Consider the following 26,966-nt stretch of genomic DNA (forward strand, 5'->3'; position numbering starts at 1 on the left):
ACCCTACCTCGTGGAGTCATTACTAGAGTGCTTACAGATACAATATTATCTTTCTAAGATCTCGGGTACTGCGCACCTGTTGCGGGGAGGGGGGCAGGGGCGGCGTCAGTGTCAGGCGGCAAGTTGGGGGTCCCAGGTGTCAAGTTGGAGGGTCCGGCTTTGGGCTCTTCAGAGGCTGGTGTGGGGATTGGAGTAGGAGTGATAGTTGATTCTGTCAGTGGACGTGGGGTCTGGTCGTGTTCCCCTATTGCAGCAGCTAACTCCAACATGCCATCCCTCATGTGCCCTGACAGTGTCTCAACGACCTGCAACATTCCCTCCCTTATGTTGAGCAAAACTGTCTGAACTACCTGCAACACTCCCTCCCTCATGGTCAGTGACGTGGTTTGCACTACCTCTGACATTCCCTCCCTCATGGCCACTATTCCTTCACCGATGGTCCCGGACATCATTCCCATTTCTCGTATCGTTGCTGTTATTTCTCATGACAGTCCCGCTGCCTCATCATCTACCCCACTGATGGCGTCCAGGAGTGATCGGGTAAGGTCAATGCTCTCCACACCCAATGACATCATCTGAACCACATCTGTTAAACCCTGCATCTCAGGAGAGCGCAGTCGAGCTCTGTTCCCCTCCTTCCCATGGGTGTGCCTCGCTGCACCCCACCACTGGGACCTGCAACCTCGGAAGGTGGGGCCCTGGGTGTGCCTCGCTGCACCCCACCACTGGGACGCGCAACCTTGGAAGGTGTGAAACCATGGAATGTCCCACCAGCACTCAAACCACTAGTCACAGAAGGGGCTATCACCTTAATGAGCGGCACCTCCTCCAAAGTCAATACAACAGTGGATGTTTCATCCAGCTCCATCTCATCACCCCCATGTTCTTGGTCTGGAGGGTTGGATTGGAACATGTTCTCCTCTTCAGGCTCGTCTGCATCTGAATCTTCTTCTGCAATGTCAGGGTTGGCCTCAAGTGCTGCAAAATAAAACAGAACACAGACAAATGGTTAGCAGCAGAGGAGGGGGCAGGGTGGGTGGCATGAGTAGGCTCACACGGCGCAGGCCAGGCAGCAGGCTGATTTGAAGGACCACGATGAATTTGCAGGACTTACCCTGTCCCTCGAGTGTGGGCCCAGCTTGTGCAGTAGTGATTGCGTTTCTCCAGGCAGGACCCATCAAAGCAGCGACCCTCTCTTCCAAGGGTGTCAGTGGGTACAGATTTGCCGGGTCTCCTCCTGTTCGAGTTCTTTCCCTTTTATTATGTTCCACCTTCCTCTGCAAAGATGAAAACCTAACTTTTTAAAGAGGGTGTCTTTCTGCTGGGTGGGACATACAGATGATCACATTTACAATTGCAATTCCATTGAATCAATGAAAATATTACTTACACTCAAGTTCCAGCGTTTCTTCATTTCTTTGGGTGGAACTTGTATGTAACCTCTGCTGGTGTCCAGCTCCTGCCATCTGTTCTCAATCACAATAACTAGTGCCTCCACTTCTTCCTGTAAGAAATTCTTGGTCCTTGCACCGGGTTGCATCTTGTATTGCTGCAGCTACGATTTTCCATTGCTCTCACACAACTTTCAACGTTCTCACACACACAACTGGCTCTTTAAAAATGGCCGATTGCCAACTCGGATCTGTACTGCACATGTGCGTCCATTGGAACGACGTCACAAACTTAACTTTTTTTCCCACGCATGCGCAGAAGTTGCGGCGTTGTTTTTCGGCGCAGACAGCAGGCTCTGCCCCCTGAGGCGACTGGACACGCTGCGCGGCACCAAATTTGAATTATACATTGGGGAAACTTTGGCAAATTATTTCTGGCGCATTTCTGGCCTAGAAAAACAGGTGTAACTCTGACAATACGCCAGAAAACGGGCTTGGGGAAAATTGAGCCCATGTTTCGGTTATATGAAAGGTTACTTATAGTAACTTTGAATATTGGCTACATACTGGTGACCCACTGAATATCTGAATTTATCTCATGATCGAGACTAACCCTACAACTCACTGGAATGAGATCCCACTCCCCCCATCTGCTAAATTCTAGAGTCAGCAGATTTCTAGCATTATAAGTTGGGGAATAAGAAAATAGATGAAAGATTTTAAATTTTATTTAGTTAAATATTATTGTAATTTGAAATGTTACAAACCCAGAAGTGATTTAATTCTCCCATACACCAGCTTCAAGATACAGAATAAAATTTAGTTTCCAAATTATGGAAAGATACAACCCCAATAAACAATGAATTTTAACAAAACATCCCAGAAATAGTTTAAATTCAAACTTTGATTAATTTGCACTCTAAGGGCTGGATTTTGCCAATGCTCAGAGGGTGGGTTCGGAGTGGGTCCGCTGTCAAAATTTAAAAGATTGACAACGGGACAGTATCCCGGTCTGAACGCCTCCTTCTAAGTTTCCCAAGTGCCAGCTCTGTCTACGTTTTGTAAACCCGGCACCAGGCGGTGGGTGAGCCAATTCAAATACTTAATCAGCATTTTACCACCGACTAACCATGTTTTCAACTTTTTCACGAGGTTCTCCTCGCTTGGGGATCACGTGAGGTAAGTACGTCAGGTTTTCAGTGACTCTCTATTGCTTTGAATAGGTGACAGTGGCAATAGTGGTATAAAAGCCTCCATTTCACAGCTGTTCACTTTCCAATTTTACATGCTGGAGCCTTCAAGATTTAGAATACACTTTTGAGCTTTATGCAGTTTGGAAATGTTTGGGCTATACGCTTTATCCACTGTCACCTCCTTGGAACAACCGATCTCACCACTGACAGATCGCTTCTGTCATCGCAACTTCATCTGCCATCTATTCCATCAGCATCGGTGCTCTTGAAAAAATCTCACCTTGGTCCTTAGACCCCACCATGATCAGCCCTAACACCAACATCACTAGGCACACCGCAATCACCTGATGTTGGACAGGGGACACAGGGCATCAGCAACTGACCACATTGCTGCCTGGGAGGCCAGGAATGGCCTCACCATGGCCAGATTTACTTCACTTGACGCTGTACACCCTGGCTGCCACATGACACACCAGGTTGACACCACCTCACCAACACCATAAAGCATCCCTACAATGCCCAAGCCATTCCTTTCACACTCATCACCATTGTGGGGGTACTGTTATGTCTCACCATAGATTACAACTCACCAAGCCATTTCCAAAGGAGCACACAAATCTGTCCAAGAAGGCAAAGTATTGAAAATAACAATTTCAATGTTTAACAACACATTAACAGAAACTTTACATAAACATTGGCTAAAAGACCCAAGTGCCACCCTTGTGTGTTGTTAGTTAGTATGATTGGATAAGGATGAGGGTGAGTGTGAGGGGTGGCTAGTGAAATGGGATTCGCTAATGTAGATAGAGAGAGAGGGATGGGTGAAGGTGCAAGGTAAGTTGGTGTGAGTAAGGATGTGCAGGAATAAGGTAGGGAAGGCAGAGTGATGGGGATGTGATGAGTGGCACAGCAGGTTGAGGTTGAGTGTGGCTTTGCAGTAATGTTTCGTGATCTACTGAGATCTACTGAAAATCTCCTGCAATGGCTTCTCTTCCCACTCCCGCATCATTACCTCTGGTGTCCACCAAGGATCTATACTTGGCCTCTTCTTATTTCTCATCTATATGCTGCACCTTGGTGATATCATCCAAAAACACGGAATCAGTTTCCACATGTACGCTGACGACACCCAGCTCTACTTCTCCACCACTTCCCTCGATCCCTCCACAGTCTCTAAATTGTCAGACTGCTTGTCCGACATCCAGTGCTGGATCAGCAGAAATTTTCTCCAATTAAATATTGGGAAGACTGAAGCCATTGTCTTTGGTCCCCACCACTAACTGTGTTCCCTAGCCACTGACTCCATCCCTCTCCCTAGCATTTATGAAGTGAGCTTCCACCTCCGTAACATTGCCCGCCTCCAACCCTGCCTCAGCTCTTCTGCTGCTGAAACCCTCATCATTGCCTTTGTTACCTCTAGACTTGACTACTCCAACACACTCCTGGCTGGCCTTCCACATTCTACACTATGTAAACTTGAGGTCATCCAAAACTCGGCAACTTGTGTCCTAACTCGCACCAAGTCACGATCACCCATCACCCCTGTGCTCACCCACCTACATTGCCTCCCGGTTAAACAACACCTCAATTTTAAAATTCTGATCCTTGTTTACAAATCCCTCCATGATCTCGTCCCTCCCTATCTCTGTAATCTCCTTCAGCCTCACAACCGCCCGAGATGTCTGCGCTCCTCAAATTCTGCCCTCATGAACATCTCTGATTATAACTGCTCAGCCATCAGCCTTTAACTGCTTGGGGCCTAATCTCTGTAACTCCCTCCCTAAACCTCTCCACCTCTCTACCTCTCTTTCCTCCTTTAAGATGCTCCTTAAAACCTACCTCTTTAACCAAGCTTTTGGTCATCTGCTGTAACTTCTTATGTGGCTCAGTGACAAATTTATTTTTTGTCTTGTAACACTGCTGTAAAGTGCCTTGGGACATTTTGCTACGTTAAAGGCACTATATAAATAAAAGTAGTTGTTATTGTTGAGATCATTGAAAGGTTTGCGCCACTGCAGCCAGGTCCTCCTGACGCCCTCCCTGCTTGTGCCCTCCTCGACAATGTGCAGCCAGGCTGCATTGGTGTCCTGGAGAGGTCTCTTCTGCCCATTGGAAGGGAAGAGAACCTCGCTGTGTCTTGTGACTCTCTCCATTAGCATATGGAGGGAGTTATGGGAGAGTCTGGGTGCAGCCATACATCTTTGCTCAGTGCTTGTTAGTGTTTGCAGCACCTCAATGCTGCAGAACACTGACAGCACAAATGTCAAAATCAATGTGGGCCGGAACCTCACAGGGCGGGCCCAATCAGGGCAGAATCACTTCAACAGAGCGCGGTGGAACCGGGAGCAGGGTCTCGGTACGCCACCTACCTCGGCCACACTTAGTAGGAGAAACTGCGGCCTAAAGATCTGCTTTCCTGAACGTACATTTTGGATGTGAAAATCATTGGGGAACGTACTCATGACATCCCAATATGCACTTTTGGTGGGTAAAGCTCTATACAAGGGGCACAAATTTTTTTAAATCAGCCCTTAAATATTTGGGCCCTGAAATTCTACAGATAGGGGTGTTAATCCCAGTCTCCACTGTAACTCCAGCAGGAGACCAGCAGAACGCCTAAGGCAACAACGTAACCAGTAGTCGTTTGGAGGAGCTGTATGACAAATTATTACATTGTCAGAGAATTAACCAAGACTGATCTGGAGCAAGCTGAAATGTGAAATTTGTTGCAGTTGCCAAATGTGCACAAAGGATGGAATGCAAATAACCTGATATATTCACCAGCTTATTCTCTCACCAGTGGTATGAAATTGAGTAATGTTATGGCACAAATTTGAATAAACGGCAAAAATCAAGCTATAATGGCTATGTCCAGTGGCAATGCTAAGTTTTTATTTAGACAAAGTTTACATTTAACGGTCCCAGAATATTTTAAAGTCTATTAGATTGTCGTACATAATGAGGGCAAATTTCTTTGTTCATTACTTGTAGTGAAATTGCAAACACATATTCACATTTATTAGTTCACAAACAAAGAATCTTTCCCCAGTGCCCGTGTAAGGATGTGCAGAACAATGCATCCTTTGTGTTAAATTTTGTGGAAGATCTTCATGATAGATCATCACTATTTGAAAAATGAGCATACCTTTGTCTACTGGTGTTCAAATTTCTATAACATTCATGTCAAATTTATCTAATATTCACAGCATCACAGTTTTATATTACTATTCCCAGCAGTATTGCTTCAATTTATATTTTATCCACCAAAGAATTAATAAGCATGGGAGAAACAAATGGTAACTCTACCGTTTATGTGTTTTTTTCAGAAACAAGTTAAAGATGCAGAAGGTTAATTAGCAAACAGAGCTGGAGTCTAATAACTCAATGAGGCTATCATAGTACTGCCACATTGTAGTCTCAAGCCTTCAGCAAGGAGCTAATTACTATTCATCTCTGTGTGAACATCGTCTCTTGTCAATTGTTTGTGGTGTCATCTACTTTCCTACACTATCACTGTTATTGTCTAGTTAAGAGGTATAGAAGAATGTAAAGACGTCACTGAAAATTCTACATTTCATTGCCAGCTCATATATCAAAGTACTTGTCATTATTCTTATTGTTTCCATTGTATGCCAGATTTCCACAGTAAGACTCACAAGAGTTTATGAGAAAGGGTGCATTATAGACATTGTGGGCTGAATTTTAATCTGCAGGAGCATGTGGGTTTGGGTTTGGGTGGGGGGGTTAAAACCAATGAAATGGTCAGAGTGTCAGGAAGCCGGCTCCAACCCGCCAACTTCCACATTTCACTGGACCGCGTTAGGCTGCGAACGTGCAACCCCCTCGGGAGAGGTGGGTTGCCAATTACCATATTATGGTCACTCTTCCCCAAGGGGCCTCGCACAACAAGATTGCTAATTAGTCCTTTCTCATTACACATCACCCAGTCTAGGATGGTCAGCTCTCTAGTTGGTTCCTCAACATATTGGTCTAGAAAACCATCCCTATGTTAATCACTCCAATAGAACAATATCAACAGACATTTTTCAGTTAAAACGTCAGGTCCAAGGGCTAGACATTCCATCAGGATCTATTCTGGCGTTAGTGATAATATTATTTTTCGGGATCGCCGGAATATCGCCCATTTTAAAAACCACTAGTTTCGATTTTTTTATTTGGGCATTAGCCATAGTGATGTGAAATGGGCATTAGCGATTTATTCCGTCGTGCAAGGCCGGCATCCATAGCAATGACCGTTCTGCGCATGCTTGTTTTTTTTGGATGATTAACTTTTCCCACGATTTGGGAGGTCAGGAGTCATCTGCGCATGCGCAGGACAGAACGAGAGAGAGAGAGAGAGAGAGAGAGAGAGTCGAGTGTGATTGTGATTGGAAAGCTGGTTATGTGGGATAGTGAATAATCGATTTTTGGACAAAAATAATTGAAAATAATTAAAAAGAAATAATGGAGCACGTAGAGGAGGTGCTAAGTGATGTCGTAGAGGTGGAGGAGGTGGGTGAAGGGACTGATCTGGATGAGGTGGGAGAGGAGATGGGTGGCAGAAGGCATGCAAAGCATTTTTCTGCAGAGGTCAATGCTGCCCTCGTCCACGAGGTAGAAATTCGTTGGGCCCAATTGACCCGGGCTGGTTGTGGGAACCTACCCCCCAGGGTTTATCAATGAATATGGGCAGATATCGCCGAAGTGGTCTCGTAGGTGGCTCATGATGTGCGAGAGCCAAACCAGTGCCGCAAGTACTGGAACGACCTGGTTGGTTCTGGAAGAATAAGTATTAAATTATTAAATTTATAAATGTAATAATGCAATGACTCATTCATTCAAATGTAGATCTTGGTGTCATGCGTTTGTTCCTAACCTTGATCTTATTAAATTTATTCTCAGACCATAGATGTAACCATGCATTCAATTGTATACAAAGCGAATTAGCATATAACGTTAACGATGAATAGCATGGGAGATGATTAATTGTAGATTATCTATGTGTTCTGTGTGTTCTGTTGTGTGTGTTGTGTGATATTAATAGTATCTATTAATATCTATAATAGTTCCGAGGCAATGAGCTTATGCCATGCTTTTGTCACCTTTACAGAGGAAACTGTCAAAAAACCAGATTCGGTACAATGATATTTCATGATCCCATCATTAATTATATAACATTACATCAATCATATGTTGTACTGAAATGGCATTAAATTACTTTAAATCATCAATGGTTTAGATATTACTCATGTGGCACAAGAACAGGTTCAGCACCACCACACGTGGCTGAACGATTGACCCCCATAACCTGAGCAGAGGCGGACTGGAGGAGGACTGGCAGATCTCTGGCGTTGTCATTAATGGGGGTCCATAATCGTTCAGCCACGCATGGTAGTGCTGAACCTGTTCTTGTGCCACGTAAGTAATATCTAAACCATTGATGATTTAAAGTAATTTAATGCCATTTCAGTACAACATATGATTGATGTAATGTTATATAATTAATGATGGGATCATGAAATATCATTGTACAGAATCTGCATTGCATTACAATCATGATGTTAATTACATGTGATGTCTGTCAGTGATATTTAAAGCTCCTCGTACATATGCCTGTGTAGCGTAAGCGTTCTCATGTCACCCTTCTCTTCGACTAACCTCATTTATGTTTTCTAGGTTATCAGGCTTCGCAGGCTACCCAGGCTCAAATGGTGCCCCAGGTTCCCCAGGTTCTGCAGGCTTCACAGGCTCCTTAGGCTCTCCAGCCTACGCAGGCTGTATCTGGAGGCAAGGAGGCAAGAACCTCTCCTCTATTCTTGCAAGTTCTCTTGTCCACCAGAGACAGTGAGGAGGTGGAAGAAGAGCCTGCAGCAAGTTCTTCAAATGTTCCTGCGGCCACGTCCTTGTCCACTGAGGAAGCAGCAGGGCCAAGCTCCTTGCAGCAGGGCACCCCGAGTGGTTCAATGCCTGTGCCGACCCCGCGGAGATTAGTTTGGTGAGGTCGGATTGCTCCCAGACCGGCAAAAGTCAACCTGGACATGGAGCAACTGTCTCGGATGAGCATTGACATTGGTTGAGAGCTCCTCCAGGCAATGGGCTGGTTAACTGGGCATGTTGCTGCTCTGACCGCGATAGTCTCGGAGGAGATGCCACGGATGGTAGTGGTAATCGAGAGAATAGCCGAGTCTATGGATGCCAGATGGCAGGCTGTGGACTCGGAATACGGCACTGCACCCCAAAGGTACCGCCATTGCCGATGCATACGAGTCAGGAGGAAGCAGTTGCTTCTGACTCGGACATTGCTTTGCAAACATCCTCTCCATCTTTGACTGTGTCACCGCCAGCCCCCACACAGCAGCAGCACTGGAAGTGCCCTGCTACAAGGCAGTTTGGTGTGGGTACAAGGGGGAGAGGTGGGGTTCCAACCGGGGTGGGGGCAGGCGCAGGGGAGGGGGGAATGTATTTTTTTGTTATTCTTATTATTAATAAATTTGTTGACTGTTGGGTGCATTGGTGGGTGGGTGTTTGTTGTATTTATAATTGTTTTTGAAAGTTTGTTGTTGTTGTTATACCATTATATATAATGCTGTTGTTAATGTTGTTATTGTTATTTTAAACATTTTCACTGTTTGGGTGGGGGTGGGAGGTAGATGGGCGTTTATTGTTTAAAATAAAATCTTTAAAACTTTTGTAATCTTTTAAACATTTTTATTTAACTTAACATTATTGTGCAGTGTCTTGCAATAACAGAAATGTTAAACATCAATACAAATTTTGCAAACAATGACCAGGCCACGTAAGGATGAAAAGTAACATAACGCAACTGTAACTGTCACCAATGTAACTTCATGCAAAGCGTTCATTTATGAGCTCGGACACAAGTCTTGCAGCTGCATAATTACCACCAATGTAACTTCATTTTGCAGTTTGTATCAGTCTTTACGGTAGAGGACACAAACAATATTCCAACAGTGGATTGTCAAGGGGCTATAACGGGGGAGGACACAATCACAATCACTAAGGAGGTGGTACTCAGTAAGATAATGGGACTAAAGACGGATAAATCCCCTGGACCTGATGGCTTGCATCCTCAGGTCTTAAGAGAAGTAGCGGCAGGGATTGTGGATGTATTGGTTGTAATTTATCAAAATTGCCTGGATTCTGGGGCGGTCCCAGCAGATTGGAAAACTGAAAATGTAACGCCCCTATTTTAAAAAGGAGGCAGACAAAAAGTAGGAAACTATAGACCAGTTAGCCTAACATCTGTGGTTGGGAAGATATTGGAGTCCATTATTAAAGAAGCAGTAGCAGGACATTTGGAAAAGCAAAATTCGGTCAGGCAGAGTCAGCATGGATTTATGAAGGAGAAGTCATGTTTGACAAATTTGCTAGAATTCTTTGAGGATGTAACAAACAGGGTGGATAAAGGGGAACCAGTGGATGTGGTGTATTTGGACTTCCAGAAGGCATTTGACAAGGTGCCACATAAAAGGTTACTGCACAAGATAAAAGTTCACGGGGTTGGGAGTAATATATTAACATGGATAGAGGATTGCTAATGAACAGATAACAGAGAGTAAATGGCTCATTCTCGGGTTGGCAATCAGTAACCAGTGGGGTGCCGCAGGGATCAGTGCTGGGACCCCAACTATTTACAATCTATGTTAATGACTTGGAGGAAGGGACTGAGTGTAACGTAGCCAAGTTTGCCGACAATACAAAGATGGGGGGAAAAGCAATGTGTGAGGAGAACACAAAAAATCTGCAAAAGGACATAGACAGGCTAAGTGAGTGGGCAAAAATTTGGCAGATGGAGTATAATGTTGGAAAATGTGAGGTCATGCACTTAGCAGGAAAAATCAAAGAACAAGTTATTATTTAAATGCAGAAAGGTTGCAAAGTGCTGCAGTACAGCGGAACCTGGAGGTACTTGTACATGAAATGCAAAAGGATAGTATGCAGGTACAGCAAGTGATCAAGAAGGCCAATGGAATCTTGGCCTTTATTACAAAAGGGATGGAGTATAAAAGCAGAGAAGTCTTGCTACAGTTGTATTGGTGAGGCCACACCTGGAATACTGCGAGCAGTTTTGGTTTCCATATTTCTGAAAGGATATACTTGCTGTGGAGGCAGTTCAGAGAAGGTTCACAAGGTTGATTCCAGAGATAAGGGGGTTGACTTATGAGGAATAGTTGAGTAGGTTTGGCCTCTACTCACTGGAGTTCAGAAGAATGTGAGGTGATCTTATCTCAATGTATAAGATTATTGTAGTGTATGAAATGATACAATGAACTCCGTACTGTGAGCCAGTGATCAGGTGTAACCTGGTCAGTCTTTAGTGGCTTCCAGATGTGAAGATACAAAGGTGAAGTTCAGGTTATATACCGGGCCCAGCACGAGTGTACCTATGACCCTAGTCCATCCGACGGTAGTGCCCCCTGTTGGTGGGCAGACTTTATGTATATACATTACATCATTCCCCCCCAGTTCTTGGCACGTCCATATTACAAGTTCAGATGGTCCGGAGCCCTTCGCTCCCTGGTTGACCATCTCAGTACAATCCCAGTGCTTTCCGATTCTCTCACGACTTGGGGCTAGATGTTGACCACAGTGGGTTCTTCTGATGGCTGGATGTGAGTTGGTTGGTCGTCAAAGCTCGCGGCGACTTCTTCCAACTGTTCCTGTTTGTTATTGTGTCTTAGCTTGATTTGATCAATGTGTTTCCTGCACATCAGCCCATTCTTGAGCTTAACCATATACACTCGGTTACCCTCCTTATCCATAACATTGCCCAGGAGCAACTTGGGCCCTTGACCATGGTTAAGATACATAAACTGGGTCATTTACAGATGTGTCGCGTGACACTGCAGCGCGGTCATGATACCACTGCTGACATTGACGTCGGGTTTCGACATGATCGTTAAAGTCAGGATGGACTAGAGAGAGCCTGGTTTTGATGCCTCTCTTCATCAATAGTTCTGCAGGCAGGACCCCGGTGAGCATGTGTGGCCTTCTCCTGTAATTGAGCAGTATGCGTGACAGGCGTGTCTGCAAGGAACCGAGAGTTACGCGTTTCAGGCTCTGCTTGATGGTTTGAATTGCCCGCTCCGCTTGACCATTGGACGCGGGTTTGAAGGGCGCTGACCTCACGTGTTTTATGCCATTGCATTTCATGAACTCTTGAAACTCCAGGCTTGTGAAACACGGTCCGGTGTCGCTGACAACGATGTCTGGCAGACCATGTGTGGCAGTGAAAGTGCTGGATGACATGATCACACATTCTATCCATTTGGAGTATGCATCCACCACCACAAAAAACATGTCGATGTGGATTCAAGACCACGGTTTGGATGGCCACGACCACAGACTGAGCGGAGCTTCCTTTCGGGCATTGCTTAACTGCATGCAAGTGCTGCACTGAAGCACGCATGACTTTTAGTCCGAGTCAATGCCAAACATGGGACCTGGCAATGGCCTTCATTATGACAATACCGAGATGCGTACTATGTAACCCCTGTACAAATCTCACCCTGCCTTTCTTGGGCATTACAATACGATTACTCCAGAGTAAACAGTCGGACTGGATGGAAAGCTCATCTTTGCGATGGCTGTACGGTTTGGTTTCATCACTAATTTCCTTGGAAATGGTCGACCAGTTCCCGCTAAGAACAGAACATTTTACAACGGATAGGGTCGGATCCTGGCTGGTCCAGGTCTTAACTTGTTGAGCAGTGACAGGCGACCCTTCACTCTCAAAGGCATCCATGACCATGAGTAGCTCTGCGAGCATTGGCGTTTCCACCTCCGGTGTGAGCAACGGTAATCGGCTCAATGCATCAGCTCAGTTGTCGGTGCCTGGTCTATGACGAATGACATAATCATAGGCAGATAATGTCAGTGCTCACCTCTGGATGCAGGATGACGCATTGGTATTGATACCTTTATGTTCCGAGAACAACGATATAAGCGGCTTGTAATCGGTTTCCAGCTCGAAGCGAAGCCTAAGCAGGTACTGGTGCATTTTTTTTACTCCATAAGCACATGCTAAAGCCTCTTTCCCTACCATGCCGTAGGCTCTTTCCGCCTTGGACAGTCTTCGAGATGGCTATGCAACTGGTTGTAGTTGCCTGACTCATTGGCTTGCTGGAGTACACAGCCGACCCCATAGGACGAAGCATCACAGGTCAAAACTCGATGCTTATATGGGTCATACAGTACCAGTAGCTTGTGGGAACACAACAGATTTCTAGCCTTCTCAAAGGCCCTGTCTTGAAGTTCACCCCACACCCAGTCATCTCCTTTCCTGAGCAGCTTGTGCAAAGGTTCTAATACTGTGCTTAATTTGGGTAAGAAGTTACCAAAGTAGTTGAGAAGACCCAGGAACGAATGCAGCTCCATCACATTCTGAGGCCTGGATGCATTTTTGATGGCCTCTATTTTCACGTCTGTCGGCCTGATTCCGTCTGCAGCAATCTTTCGTCCAAAGAATTCGACCTCTGGTGCCTTGAAAACGCACTTCGAACATTTCAGCCTGAGTCCCACTTTGTCCAGACGACGCAGAACCTCTTCCAGATTGTGCAGGTGCTTGGTGGTGTCACGACCTGTGACTAGCATGTCGTCTTGGAATATCACGGTCCTGGGGACGGATTTCAATAGGCTCTCCATGTTTCTCTGAAATATGGCTGCCGCCGAACGAATGCCAAAAGGGCACCTGTTGTAAATAAACAGTCCTTTGTGCGTGTTGATGCACGTAAGTTTCTTTGATGATTCAACCAGTTCCTGTGTCATGTAGGCCAATTTGGTAAACGATTTTTCCCCCGATTAGCATTGCAAATAGGTCATCAGCTTTCAGGAGCGGGTACTGATCTTGTTTCAAAACTCGGTTGATCGTGACCTTGTAGTCTCCACAAATCCTGACCGTGCCGTTGCTCTGTAACACCGGAACAATGGGGATGGCCCATTCATTAAATTCGACCAGTGAGATGACCCCCTCATGTTGTAGCCTGTCCAATTCGAGCTCGACCTTTTCTCTCATCATGTGCGGGACCGCCCTGGTTTTGTAATGGATGGGCCTTGCGTCTGGGCCTCGGTGAATCTGCACCCCGGTTCAAACAGTGAGGGCAATTTGCTCAGCACTTGAGCACACAAATCATCATCCGCTGATGATAAAGCTTTGATATCGTACCATTTCCATTTTATTTACTCGAGCCAACTCCTGCCGAATAACAATGGGCCGTTGCCCGGGATAATCCATAATGGTAGATCATGAACCGCTCTCTCGTACGACACTCTTACTGCTGCATTACTGATCACTGGTATGAGCTCTTTGGTGTAGGTACGCAACTTCGCACTTATCAGACTCAGCTTGGGTCTCTTTGCCTTGGTCTCCCACAGTTTTTCGAAAGTCCTCTGGCTCATTATCGATTGACTCGCACCCGTGTCTAATTCCATGGATACTGGCATGCCGTTTAATTTTGCCTCCATCATTATCGATTGGCTCTTTGTCAGTAATTTTACCTCCATCATTAGCGGTTAGTTGTTGGCTAGGAACACACATACGCTATACACTTCCTCCTCGGAGCTCTCAAATGCCTAGGGCAGCATTGCCAGATCCACGCTAAATTGATCATCATCCACGTGGTGTGTCGCAACTCGCTTGCTCTGCTGTGGACACGTCCGCTGAAGATGCCCCGTCTTCGCACACCCTCTGCATACATACTGCCTGAAGCGGCACTGATGGGGTCGGTGATTGCCCCCGCAACGCCAACATGTTGAGCTCGGATTTGTGCCTGCTGGCGGGCTTTGAGCGGCTCCCGTTCTCGCATACGCTGTCGAGTAGGCCCTCGATGGCGAACTTTTTGAGCAGCTCCTGGTCTTGCAGACGCAGTCAAGTAGGCCCTGCCATGTGCAGCTCGGCCGTCGATACAATTTTGTATGCTGTACTTGCTGTGGAGTTCCTGTTTTGTCGCGATATCTGCTTCGTGTTTTTCTGCGTGGACATGCAAGCCTGGACGATGGTGATGACTTTGCTGAGGCCCGGCGTCTCCGCAGCCAGCAGCTTACGTAAGGTCATCTTGTGGTTGACCTCAATCATGAAAAAGTCACATAGCATGTCTTCCAACGCAGGCCCAAATTTGCAAGGCCCTGCAAGACGTCTCAGGTCGGCAACAAATGCCGCTATGTCCTGGCCTTCTGGACGAACGTGCATATAGAAGCGATATCTGGATATGAGGATTCCTTCCGTGGGTTTAAGATGTTCCCGAACTAGAGCACACAGTTCTTTGTAATCCTTTTCTATAGGAAGAGTGGGTGAGTGCATCGATCGTAGGACCACAGATAGTGAGAAGAATTGCCCTGCGCTTCTCTGCATCCTCGTCTTTGTTTAGGTCGTTTGCCACGAAAAACTGGTCAAGATGATCCCTGAAATCTCCCCAATTCTCTCAGTCATTGAATCTCTCGAGAATTCCAACAGTACTCGATCGTGCTGTACTCGCCATACTTTTGCGTGGATTCGTATTTGCCTCGTCGCCAGTTGTAGTGTATAAAATAATACAATGAACTCCGTGAGCCAGTGACCAGGTGTAACCTGGTCAGTCTTTAATGGCTTCCAGAAGTGAAGATACAAAGGTGAAGTTCAGGTTATATACTGGGCCCAGCACGAGTGTACTTATGACCCTAGGACCTCCGACGGTAGTGCCCCCTGTTGGTGTGCAGACCTTATGTACATACATTACAATTATGAGGAGGCTTGACAAGGTGGATGCAGAGAGGATGTTTCCACTGATGGGGGAGACTAGAACTAGAGGGCATAATCTTTGAATAAAGGGCCACCCATTTAAAACTGAGGTGAGGAGAAATTTTTTCTCTGAGAGTTGTGGATCTGTGGAATTCGTTGCCTCAGAGAGCTGTGGAAGCTGGGACATTGAATAAATTTAAGACAGAAATAGACAGTTTCTTAAATGATAAGGGAATAAGGGGTTATGGAGAGCGGGCAGAGAAGTGAACCTGAGTCCATGATCAGATCAACCATGATCATATTAAATGGCGGAGCAGCCTCAAGGGGCCATATGGCTGACTCCTGTTCCTATTTCTTATGTTCGTATGTTCACGCAAAATGTTCATTTATGAGCTGCTGACGCAACAGTCTTGCAGCTGCGTAACTACCATCGGGATTTTCCTGCGGTCGAGGGTGGGATGGGTGCATGGTTTCAACGCCAGCCTGATTGTCCTCCCCGAGGTCCTCATCCTCCTCCTCGTCCTCCTCTTCCACCTCCCCTCTCTCCTGAAGTGTACCGGCAGTCCCATCTGGCAATTCTTGTCCCCTTCTGACAGCGAAGTTATGCAAGATGCAGCACACCATATTGAACTCAGTGACCTGCTAAGGATGGTATTGTAAGTCAACTCCTGAGTGGTCCAAGCATCTGAAGCACTGCTTAAGCATTCCAATTGTCTTTTCAATGATATTGCGCGAGGCTATTAGGCTTTCGTTGTAGCGCTTCTCGGCTTCCGTCTGGGGCTTACGCAGGGATGTCATGAGCCAGCTGGCAAGGCCATATCCTTTATCCCCCAGCCTTCAACCGTGACCTTGTGGCTGACTCTGAAACAGGTCAGAGACAGTGCTTTCACGCAAGATGCTCCCTGGAAAATTTGCATTTACTGCCATTATTATTTGCTTGTGGTTGACAACAAGTTGCACATTCAGGGAGTGGAATCCCTTTTGGTTCCGAAACACCTCTGAATCCTGTAAAGATGCCTGCAGGGCGATGCGCGTACAGTCTATTGCTCCCTGCACCTTGGGGAAGTTTGCTATTCTCGAGAAACCCAAAGCACTCTCAGTCTGTGCCTCTCTGGTCATAGAGAAGTTTATAAAGTCTATCCTGCATGTGTAAAAGGCTTCAATCACCTGTCGAATTAGCAATGTGTGGCGTGCTGAGAGATATTGCAAATGTCGACAGCTGAGGCCTGAAAGGAGCCCGATGCATAGAAGAAAAGGGCCACAGTAACCTTAACCTCAACGGGCAGTGTGGTCTTAATGGTGATGGTAGGCTGCAGATCTCCCTTAATTAGCAGGAATATCTCACTGATGATCTCCTTTCGGAAGCGCAGCCTCCTAAGGCATGTGTTATCTGACAAGTCCAGGTATGATTGCTTATCCCTGTAAGTGCATTGGGTGTAAGGTCTTCTCCTCCTCAGCAGTCTGCCACCTCTTTAATTGGGCACATAATGCTCTTCAATAAACCTTCCCCCATCTCTAGTCTGCAGTATGTGAGTAGTCATTAGTGCTGGCTGAGAAATTACAGGCCCCATTATTATAAATGCCCTATTATGTCTTCAAAATTATTTGCAATAGAAACTCAAAATTCACCACAATGTGATTAGATGGTTGTCAAGAGATTTTAAAACCAGCTTAAAATCACTCACAAATTACTTCAAAGCTTCCATGAACTTGAAGCAGCCTTTCATTAATTACAAAATGGCATCCATACCGCTGGGTTAAGGTCAGGTGAGTGCAGCTTTTCTTGAGCTGATTCCCGGGATGACAGGACTGACATATGAGGAGAGACTGGATCGACTGGGCCTGTATTCACTGGAGTTTATAAGGATGAGAGGGGATCTCATAGAAACATATAAATTACTGACGGGACTGGACAGGTTAGATGCTGGAAGAATGTTCCCGATGTTGAGGAAGTCCAGAACCAGGGGACACAGTCTAAGGATAAGGGGTAAGCTATTTAGGACTGAGATGAGGAGAAACTTCTTCACTCAGAGAGTTGTTAACCTGTGGAATTCTCTACCGCAGAGAGTTGTTGATGCCAGTTCATTGGATATATTCAAGAGGGAGTCAGATATGGGCCTTACAGCTAAAGGTATCAAGGGGTATGGAGAGAAAGCAGGAAAGGGGTACTGAGGGAATGATCAGCCATGATCTTATCGAATGGTGGTGCAGACTCTAAGGGCCGAATGGCCTACTACTGCACCTATTTTCTATGTTTCTATGTTTCTATGTTTTTTGGGCGAGCGATCATTTGGGCAGTATATGAGCGAGATGCCGAAAGTAATGCTCCGCGATAACCTGCGCGCTATTTGGGTGTTAGTTTCCGTTATAAGCATTCTTCTGAGCGGTGCCCGAGTGATGACGTAAGATTTTATTTTAAAAATATTGGCAGGTGGTTCAGCTAATTCCCAGTGTTAATTGTATGCCGAAAGTTACGCCAGTGATAATGGGTGATAATTGGGCGTTAGTTTCCATTTTTAATCAAATATGGGCGTTAAACTCAATCTCAGTGGTTAAATGAGCGGTAACTGGACGATCCCGATGGAAAGTCTAGCCATGTGTTTCCTGGGCTTCCTGAAACTTGCCAGTGACAGCAAGGCATGTACACAGTGGCAATTGAGGGGGTTGAATCAATCTCAGGGAAATATGGCAGTAAGTACTCAGTATTCACAGCTACATTCATGCTAGTGGAAAATGGTATGTTCACAGTACTTTTATTGAGAAGTCACTTTCTACATTTTGAAAGTTACGTTCTATACTTTGAGGTTACTTTCTGCACTTAGGAAGTTTGCTCTATCACATCAGGATGGGTGTCGCTTATGGTGCCTTAGATTGGACCTCCGATGAGGACCAAGGTGCCTAGCAACAAAACCAGCAGCAGCAGCCACAGCCTGCTGGTCACAGACCTGTCGCTGCACAGCAAAAAGGGGTGCAGCTCGCAGGAGGCACTCCCCACATAATAGGGTCTATAGGCAGAGGCTGAGTTTCCTTGACATGTCTGAACACTTGTGTCGCAGGAGGCTTAGGATGTCATATCAGGTGGCGGCAGACATTTTCTGCCTCCGAGAAGAAGACCTGCTGCTTGCTGGACCTGGTTGCCATATGTTACCGGTGGCTGTCAAAGTGACCACCGCCCTTAACTTTTTTGCCTCCCGATCCTTCCAGAGCTTGCTGCAGACATATCCAGGATCTCGCAGCCTGCGGGCCACAAATGCATAAGACAGGTTACTGACGGGTTGTTTGTCAGGGCCGGCAATTATGTCAACATTGCCACCGATGATGCCAGTCATGATGAGCGGGAACTCGGCTTTGCAGCTCTGGCTGGCTTCCCACAGGTGCAGGGTATCATAGACGGCACACACATGGCGCTCCAGGCACCCCCAGAACAACCAGGAGCATTCGTGAACCGCAAGGGCTTCCACTCCATCAATGTGCAGCTGGTGTACAACCACAATAAGATGTTTCTGCTGGTGTGTGCATGATTCCCGGGCAGCTGCCATGATGCTTTTGTCCTGCGGCAGTCCAAGCTCCCTCATATCTTTGGACTGGGAAACAGACTTTAGGGGTGGTTGCTAGGCGACAAGGGATACCCACTGCAAACTTGATTCAAGACATCGGTCAGAAACCCAACCATTGAAGCCCAACAGCGCTACAATAAATGCCACATCACCACCAGATGTGTGATTGTAGTTCATCGTAATGCTGAAGATGCGCATCTGATGTCGCGACAGATGTGGAGGCGCCCTTCAGTATGCGCCAGCCATGGTCTCCGGAATGGTCGAGGTTTGCTGTGCGCTGCACAATATTGCACAACAGTGAGGCTTGGACCTGCAGAAGGAAGAAGGGAAGAGCTCAGATCCTCCTCGGACGATTCGGAGAAGGGGAGGAGGAATGAGAAGGAGAGGAGGAATGAGAAGGGGAGGAGGAAGAAGGTGATGAAGGCAATGCAGCCCCTCGCTGCTTTCATCATCATAGGCAGTCCCTTGAAATCGAGGAAGACTTGATTCCACTCTAAAAGTGAGTTCTCAGGTGACTGTACAGTCCAATATGGGAATTACACCCTCTGTCACAGGTGGAATAGACAGTGGTTGAAGGGAAGGGTGGGTGGGGAGCCTGGTTTGCCGCACGCTCCTTCCGCTGTCTGCGCTTAGTTTCTGCATGCTCTCGGCGACAAAACTCGAGGTGCTCAGTGCCTTGCCGGATGCTCTTCCTCCACTTTGGGCGGTCTTGGGTCAGGGATTTCCAGGTGTCGGTGGGGATGTTATATTTTATCAAGGAGGCTTTGAGGGTGTCCTTGAAATGTTTCCTCTGCCCACCTGGGGCTTGCTTGCCGTGTAGGAATTCCGCGTAGAGCACTTGCTTAGGGAGTCTTGTGTCGGGCATGCGGACAATGTGGCCCGCCCAATGGAGCTGGTCGAGTGTGGTCATTGCTCCGATGCTGGGGTTGTTGGCCTGAGCGAGTGCACTGACATTGGTGCATCTATCCTCCCAGTGGATTTGCACGATCCCGCTGCTTTAACTGCTGTCCAGCATGCCAGGAATGCCCTTATTAATACAAGGTTCATTTAGGTTGCACCAGTGGAACCATGTCACCAAAAAATGCAAAAAACACATATACTCCTCCCCCACACCTCCCTCCCCCCAATGCTACTGACACAAAGCATTCCTGCAGCCATTCAACCACCCCTTGAAAATCCTTCCATTGATCCCCATCAGTGTCTTCACATTCATCATCAAATAACTTAAGAGGCCATTTACTACCCAGCACCCGAGAATGGACAAGACAGGAAAGTGGTGAAACAGAATAACATTTATGTGAGCGAAATAAAGATCAAAAACTTAGCAAAACAACATTTTCAAAGACACCCATGTGCATAGTATTGTGCAACTACAAAGCCTTGCTCTTTGAGAAATGAAAGTGCTTTGAGTGAAGTCCCCACTTCCATGACTCCTTTCACCATCATCCCTCTCATGGCCCAGTCACACTTCACTGCTACCATTGTACTGGAGAACACTTTTGTGCAGATCAGTGCAGCCCTGTTAGGCAAAGCCTAAGGTATCTGTCAACCTATTTAAGGTGGCAGACATATTCGCATAGAGTCTGCACGGTGGTGTTGATAGCGTGCAGGGACTCATTTGATTGGAGCATAAGACGGTCATGACGCTGGCCACTCTATCCATGGGAGAAGCCATCATCTCAATGGGCCGCGACATCAACTCCCTCATGCTTGAGGTGGATTCCTCCAATCTCTCTCCAGTCATGGTGAATCTACTTTGAAGGCCTGTCAGTGCATCACACATTGTTGCTGCTCAATGATTCTCCTCTTCATCGTAGACCCAGAGACACAGCATCTGTGTCCAGCTCAGCTGTTCCCTCCGACACAGACTCTCCACTGCTGTGCCTGTCTCCACCATCTGCTCTTGCTCATTTGTGAAGGCTGAGTCACTAAGTGAAAACCCAACTCTCTGGCTTACTAGTGCCACAAAAGTGTGAGTATCTGAGCTGCTGCATGGTCTGTGTGAGTCCTGTGATGGTGCACCCTCAGAAGGACTCCACTCCTCTGAGGATTCGTCACCCGCCACATCCACTGACACCTGCTGCTGAGAGAAGTGAAGGCCCTGTGGGAGATAAAAGACATGAGGTAAAAGGCAAGCTAAGAATGTTGCAAGTTATCATTATGAAGATGATCATATTTCACTCACTGTGTGTCATGTGACATGTGGGTGGCTTTTATTTAACTGTGTCACCAAATAGCTGGAAGCTCCCCATCTCTCCATCTCTGACAGCCAAGGGCGCCAAAACTCCAGTGCCTCCTTCTCTGAAGCTGTGAGCTTTATTATGTGTGGAGGTCCTCTTCAGATCTCTCCCTCTCCCTGGTGTTCTGTTCTCTCTTCTCCTGTAAAGAGAGAAAGAACAGAAGTATGAGTGATGACGTGTTCATCCGATGGATAGAGTGCATTTGTTGAGGGTGACTATGAGAGGAAGGCATGATATTGCATAAGGATGACGGGGTGTGGTGGATAGTTAGATGGGGATATGATGAAGTGCATAGAAAGGGAAGGGGTGTGATGAGTGATGTGATGGGGTAAGCTTGAGGATGCAGAGTGAGGGGATGGGGTGATGCTTACAGCAGGATGTAGGTGAATGTGCCACTGTACTCGCCTTTACTGGCCTGCTTAGCTCATTAAACTGCTTCCTATACTGAATTCAGGAGCGTGGCTCCAAGGTCCTGCTGCTGACATGCTCCGCAATCTCCAACCACGCTTTCTTGGTCTCCGCTGGAGGCTTCTTTCTCCCACAAGTAGGGAAAAATATCTCTCTTCTGCACCTCACAGCCCCAAGGGCCCACCTGGACTCCATTCTGTCACTTGCTTCTCTCTTCTATCCAACTCCAAACTCCTTCAACTTGCATCTTTGGATTGTCCCTATTAAATAGTGTTGAGATTGCGCCATGTAGGTCCACATCACACCCGCTGCTGCTAATTGGACGGGAAACCTGGAAGTAAAATGATAATGAGGTGGCTGAGCTAAAAAGCCACTGACAGATGCGCTGAACTTACTTCTGGGTTCCCCGCGCAATCAAACATCCCCTCTCCCAATGAGTCGCAAACTTGAAATCGAGGCCGGTATGTCTGGTATCTGGCAGTAGCACAGTATTTTATGAGAAATCCTACAGAATCCTGGTACTATAGTGATTGAGCTATTATTCTAGCATTAGATGAATAATCAATTATTAGTATAGTCATTTATTAACTGATTATATTATACCATAAGGCAGGCAAAAAAAAACTGCCTTCAAATCGTATGAGTCTATTTTATTGTACCGTAAACTATAGCCACTAAAGCCATAAATGCCCATCATCCTGAAATTGAAATAATATCCCTTTCAAAAGTACTTTAATTGTCATCTTTAATTACTACTGGCTTCATTCTACCTTGATTCACTCCAGTTAAACGTATAGCAAGGAAGTTCCTCTGGGCTAGGGAGAGGAAAAAGAAATTAGCTAGTGTTCCTGATCTTGATTTCGACAGTTATCCTTCCTAGAAAGCACATGTGTGAATGTCAGAAAGACAAGATGAGGTAGGTCTTTTGGTCTTCCCATCCTGCCCCTCCGACATCACCACAACCCTGATCCATTTTCCTGGGCTGGAGTTCATTACTCACGCGGGTTACTACTTCAGTACCACAAGAGGCAGTGAGGGACCTTAAAGAGGCAGAAGACTCCCAGAGATGCAGAAGAAGCAGCTTTGCAGACCTCAGCAGAGACCAAGATCTACACAGCTAATTGAGTAGTGGCATGATTGGATGGCGAGCAGGCTTTTACTAGTCCCTCTCCATTGTGGCACTTTGGGGGCAGTACTACTGTTACCCATGGTCTACCACTACCTTCTACCAGGTGGTTCAAAGGAGCATTGGTAACTGGGGCAGGCAGGAGGGAATTGTCCAGGCTGCACCCTCCTGCCACTATTTACATCTGGCGGGCACGGAAGGGGCATCTAGAGGCAATCCCGGTAGGAGCAAGGAGATGGTAACCAAGGTTGGGGCAAGGAGGTGGCAGCAGGTTGATTTTTTTCACAGAAAATTGGGGCACGAACTAATTCAACCATCTTTCTGTCCCAAAATCAATCCCCTGACTTTCTTAGCATGATTTGGCCCTTCCTGCGACTTGCTGGCAGAGTCCCTATGCAACTAATTAACATATGTTGAAATAATGCCCTTGGCGTAAGTTACAATGAGAAATATCATGCAGAGCAGTTGCCGTGATCAGTTGAGATTGATGGTAGTGAGGAGGTTTTGAGCCTGAAGACTGCTGCAAGTTTGCATATAGCTTAGAGCAGCTGACAACAACTTTAGGGAGCACTTTTTGGCTTTTACCCTAGACAGCCTTCGGATTTGGTTCTGAGAGCCTGTGGAAGTTTGAGACCACTGGGAGATTGATACCGACCCACAATGAGGGCTTCTGAACAGCGGATGTGTCATTTCCAATGTCATTATCATGGAGAAGGAGGAGGTGGAGACATAGGAAAGGATGGAGGAAATGAAAGTACGGCTGCATTTCAGAGGGGTGCAATCCACCAGATATTATACCCAAAAGAATAGACAGGCAAAGCAGGCTCTATGAAGTAGGAGAGGTGTATTAGAAGATGTTGGAGCAGCGGCAGCTACTGCACCTTATCTGCCTGCACTACTCTGTCTGTCTGTGGTTACACAGCTGATGATCGATCACACTTTGGTTTTGTAGTACCAGGTCATTTCAGGCAGTTACAGGGGATCTCAATAATACCAGCTGGTTTGTCACATGCGCATGCATTTGTCAAGGGCATAGTCTCAGGATACGGGGTCGGCCATCTAAGACAGATGAGGAGGAATTTCTTCACTTAGAGGGTTGTGAATCTTTGGCGTTCTCTACCAAAAATGGCTGTGGATGCTGAGCCGTTTAGTATATTTAAGGCTGAGGTAAATACATTTTTGGACTCTAGTGGAATCAAGGGATATGGCGATCATCTGGGAAATTTGAGTTGAGGTTGAAGATCAGCCATAATCTTATTGAATGGCGGAGGAAGCTTGAAGGGGCGTATGGCCTACTCCTGCTCCTAATTCTTGCTCTTACGTTCTTATACCAGACTGAAAAGCCCAAGTTTTTCCAATCTTTACTCATAACTCAGAGCTTGAGTCTCCTCCAGTTTTCAAATTTGCAGCTGAACAGGAACACAGTCCACCCATGGAATCCACTGCTAACCCACTGCAGTTTCCTCCCATCCATATTTGCAATGCAAGACGGGTTTGAAGCGCTATACTGCTCTTGATTGATTTACTGCCACTGAGAAGGAGGCAAATGCAATACTGGTGCAGTCTTTAAACGGCTGCAGCCAATTAAAGGGAGTCAATCATTTTCGAGAAGCAGAGTATAAGATGTCTCAAGGAGCAGCAGACTCCAGAGTGTGGGAGGGATCAGAAAGAGGAAGGACTCTCTGATTTTCAGGCATCTGTGGAGATGTTGAGGCTGAAGTCAGGGTTAGAAGATATAGGGGCTGAAATTGGTGAAGGCCAAGGGCCGCCCAAGTGTCACCCAAAGGACCGCTGATGGCCGCCGAGATACCTGACGGTACTTTGGGCGGGAGTTTCTGCAAAAAGGTCCTTGAAAGAGCGCCCAGCAGCAAAAGAGGGACTTATGCCATCAATCTGGGCAGCAGCGGGCGAGAGCTCCCAATCTCTGTGGCAAAGGCTCTTGCCGCCCAAGTTCCGCCGAGGATGGAGTCGAGCCCACGGAGGGTCGAAGAGCCGAAAAAAAAAATCATTGCAAACAAAAAACAAAAAACGGAACACCTTAAGGGGATCCCATGCAAGTAACTGCAAGAATTTAAAAAAAATGTTCACCTTTTTTTGCAGGTCTTCATACCTACTGTCGGGGATAGACCAGTCTCCACGCAGCGGTCCTTCCCGGTTCTGGCGTCGACTCCCGCCCGCACCAATCTGGCATCTGGGCAGGCAGGAGGTCATTTGCGCCACTTGGCCATCCACTGACATCAATGGGGGGTTCCCGGCGGTTCTCCCCTCTCGCCCGCTCCAGCCCAAGTGCAAACTGGCACTGGGCGGAACCCGAAGAGGAATGTTGGCAGATCTCGGCGGCAGTCAGCAGTAAGGCCATCAATTTCGGCCCCATAGAATGGAGAGCGGTAAGCCTCATAAGAGGATATTTCAGGCAGTATGGTGGGAGGTGGCAAAAGCTGTCAGTGCAACCTTGACTGACTCAAGAATTTCCACACAGTGCAGGAAGAGGTTTAATGATCTCTCAACATAATAAGAACATAAGAACATAAGAACATAAGAAATAGGAACAGGAGTAGACCATACAGCCCCTTGAGCCTGCTCCGCCATTCAATAAGATCATGGCTGATCTGATCATGGACTCAGCTCCACTTCCCCGCCCGTTCCCCATAACCTCTTATCCCTTTATCGTTTAAGAAACTGTCCATTTCTGTCTTAATGTGCACAGCTTTTGAGCACAGATGACCAAAGTGTGTCAAGGAACCCTTGTCAATCCAAATCCTGTACCACTCATATAGGCTTTGTTCACTTATCATACTCTCTCTATTTGCGCTTGGGAGTCTGGCAAATTCATTTATGCCTAGAGCCACCTCTGAAAACACTCAAGTACCATCTTTACTCTAAACTACTCTGACAATTCTTATTGATTGTCACAGGGGCTTCAAGAACACCATTTAAAGGGACAAATTATCCCCACCTCATGATCAGGGATTGCATGTGCTCTTGATAGAAAGTGTGCCACTTGAATGCCTTGATCATTCTTTTCTCTCACTCCAAGGTAAAGGTAGCCCATAACCAGCACAAGAGAAACACCATGACTGAAAATCCTCAGTCCACATGAGCAGGAGATGCCAGAAATTGTGGACAGGCAGACAGGAGAGGCTGTGGGAGATGGGGAGCTTAAATGTGAGATGGTAAATGAAGGGTGGTAAAAGCTGGCAAATACTCATTATAGGCAGTAGCAGCTTTATGTGGTTTCTTAAAGTCTTGCAATGATTTAACACCTGGCCACGATTTCTTCAAGGTGGAATGTCGATGTGAGCTCATCTGTGTTTCACATAGGGGGCAACTTACAGGAAGAGAACATCCACTCCAGTGACCATCCAAGCACTTCCAGAGTGGAATCTGCTGGCACATCCAGATTCTCAGCTGCTGCTACTCCATCAACAATTCTCCCACTGGCATCTCACTTACTCCAGCATTAGCCCAGAGACACTCACTTGTGAGGATGTGACAGTTAACAAATTTCTGTGTCTGGAGGCTTTTTTTTGTAACAAGTTATAACAAGTTATAGCTTGATGTTAAATAGGACCAAATTCCTGTAACATTACTATCAAGTTTGCATCTGTGCTCAAAATATGTGTATATTTAGGATTAGTTGAGTGTTTTCAGGGATGGCCCCGTGCATAAGTGAGTTTGCCAGACACCCAAGTGTGATAGAGAAAGAGCATGGATGATAAGTGAAGGCTTTATGAGTGGTGGAGCATGTGGATTGGCAAGAAATGTTCAAAATTGCCTGCTCAGAGGTGCTTTGTTTGCCTTAGCATTATGTGTGAACTGCATACAGTTGCCTTTACAGGTTGGACCTCCCTTCTCCGGGACTCCCTTATCCGGCACCACCCCTCGTCCAGCATAACTCCGGTGGCCGGTGGCGCATGCGCATAACGCAGCCGACCTCCACCCCAACTTTAGGGCTGTGCCGACACTCGGCCCGCTGGGGCTGTGCCGACACCCGTTGGGGCTGCACCGGCACTCAGCCCACCGAGGGCCCGTCGACACTTCCTTCACAGCTCGCCGACACTTCGGGCATGCCCGAGGCGCTGGCCTCCTCCCCCCCACCCCCCGACCTCAGGCCACTGACCTCCCCTCATCCGGCAAAATCCCTTATTCGGCACAGGCCAGGTCCTGAGGGTGCCGGATAAGGAAGGTTCAACCTATATTGTAAGCCACAGTACATTTGCCAACACATCACAATTTTTCTCTGCAGACACTGAACTGTTAAGACAGCTGTGATTCCAGATACTGGGCCCAAAATTCATGGACATACCGTCCACTA

Source organism: Pristiophorus japonicus, chromosome 5, assembly GCF_044704955.1.
Source record: "Pristiophorus japonicus isolate sPriJap1 chromosome 5, sPriJap1.hap1, whole genome shotgun sequence".
In the NCBI taxonomy this organism is placed as follows: domain Eukaryota; kingdom Metazoa; phylum Chordata; class Chondrichthyes; family Pristiophoridae; genus Pristiophorus; species Pristiophorus japonicus.